Here is a 2441-nt window from a genome sequence, read left to right on the forward strand (position 1 = left end):
TGAATTTGTGGCTTTTTAAAAAAGATAGCAGAAAACAGTAGGCTAGAGCGTCATCGTTCGTTGTTGCCTAGGGAGTGGCTTTCCAAACACTGGCATTTTTGGATCTCAGGGCCTGAGGCTACATCAGAAGTCTCTCTGGTGTTTCTGGCAGCGGCAGAAGGGGCAGAGTCGCCGAGGAGCTGTGCACCTTGTGCCTGCAGGCTGCGTGCATGTGACTTCCGGCACGTGGCTCGATGTGGCTTTTTTTTTTTTCTCCTAATTTGGTCTTGCTGTCCCTCTCAGGAGAGAGTGGCTATAAACTCTAGCTCTGCCTCGATGGGGGTCCTGGGGATGTGGTCTGGGTGTTTCCCATGTGCCTTTCGTGGGGTCCTTCTCTGTCCTGGTGGACGGCCTGATACCTAAGTGTCCAGCCTGTGGCCAGGTGCCCCTCTCATGGGAAGCTTGTTTATCCTGGCACATGCCCTTGTGGCTCTCATCTCACCTGTTTATTCCTACCAAGACAGCCACTCTCCCAGAGAGCCCTGACCAGGGAAGAAGTTAGGATGGGGTAGAGGAGGCAACTCATCAGAACCCATGAAATGACAGAAGCAGTTTATTGCTTACAGATCCAGAGAAGAGAGGGCACCACAGTTTGCAGTAGGGCCAGTGAAAAGGGGGAGTCAGGCTGGGCGCAGTGGCTGACACCTGTAATCCCTGCACTTTGGGAAGCCGAGGCAGGTAGATCACCTGGCGTCAGGGGTTCAAGACCATCCTGGGTAAGATGGTGAAACACCGTTTCTACTAAAAATGCAAAAAAATTAGTTGAGCATGGTGGTACACGCCTGTAATCCCAGCTACTCAGGAGGCAGAAGCAGGAGAATCACTTGAACCCGAGAGGCAGAGGTTGCAGTGAGCTGAGATCGCACCAACTTGGACAACAAGAGTGAAACTCAGTCTCAAAAAACAAACAACAAAATGGAGAGCCAACCAGGACACACGGGCTCAGCCAGCTGGTGCAGAAGAAGAGAGGGAGTTGCGGGCCAAAGGCTCAGGGCCCTGGGTGTTATCTGAACACGTTTCCCATGGGGGTTCTGATGGGGCGGGGGGTGGGGTGATGAGAGCAAGCAGGCATGAGCCCAGGGGACTCACGCTGTGACTGAGAGGGGTCAGCGTGGGTGTGAGGGTCAGTGGGACAAGCCAAACAGGTGATACCCAGCTGTCCATGGGGAGGTGGTCACAGGAGGTGGTTTTATAAGGGAGATGTCTGGATGAGCACCTGGAGGAGCTGGGAGGAGTTGGATAACTGGAAACTGTGCTACTAATCTCTGCTTCTGAAACAAAAAAGGCCAACTTATATTCAAATGGATGCTCAGGAAACATACAATTAAAAGAATTCCCCAAACTTGACCTTCCTGGGCCTCAGTTTTTGCATCTGTCAAATGGGCACAGGGAGGCCTTTTGCATAATGTTGAGAGAATTCCAGCCTGAGCAGGGTGGGTCTACTGTGGACACATGATTGTGGAGAACAGCCAGCCAAAGCCCTTGCCTGCTGAGGGCTGCTCCCAGGAGATCTCACTCATTGATCCGGCTTCCCAGGAAACCCTGGAGATGCGCTGGGCTTTTGCCCTAGAATGGTATCTGGTAGCCAGGTAGCCAGAGTCTTCAAAATAGATGGGAGCGGAGAAAATTTGTGAGAATGAACCAACGGTGTGGGTGTATCCTTCAAGCCGAATGTCTCGTGGTGAGCTTGGGGCCTGGGCAGCCTTCCCTCTGCTGACTCCTTTGGTCAAATGTCATGGGCTGTGTGCGGTGGCTCACGCCTGTAATCCCAGCACTTTGGGAGGTTGAGGTGGGTGGATCACTAAATCATGAGATCAAGATCATCCTGGCCAAGATGGTGAAACCCTGTCTCTACTAAAAATACAAAAATTAGCTGCTAATAGTGACATGTGCCTGTAATCCTAGCTACTCAGGGGGCCGAGGCAGGAGAACCGCTTGAACCTGGGAGGTGGAGGTTGCAGTGAGTGGAGATCACGGCACTGCACTCCAGCCTGGGCAACAGAGCAAGACTCTGTCTCAAAAAAAAACAAGAAAAAGTCATGGTGTTCTGAACCGGTGCTGCAGACAGTATAATGTAGCCAGACTCAGTGGCTCACGCCTGTAATACCAGCACTTTGGGAGGCTGAAGTTGGCAGATCATGAGGTCAGGAGTTCAAGACCATCTTGGCCAACATGGTGAAACCCAAAAAATTAGCTGGGTGAGGTGCTGCACGCCTGTATTCCCAGCTACTCGGGAGGCTGAGGCAGGTGAATTGCTTGAACCTGGCAGGTGGAGGTTGCAGTGAGCCAAGATTGTGCCGCTGCACTCCAGCCTGGGCGACAGAGCAAGACTCTGTCTCAAAAACAAACAAACAAACAAACAAACAAACAAATGTACGTATAATTTAAGTCATACACGTACT

Source organism: Saimiri boliviensis, chromosome 1, assembly GCF_048565385.1.
Source record: "Saimiri boliviensis isolate mSaiBol1 chromosome 1, mSaiBol1.pri, whole genome shotgun sequence".
NCBI lineage: Eukaryota > Metazoa > Chordata > Mammalia > Primates > Cebidae > Saimiri > Saimiri boliviensis.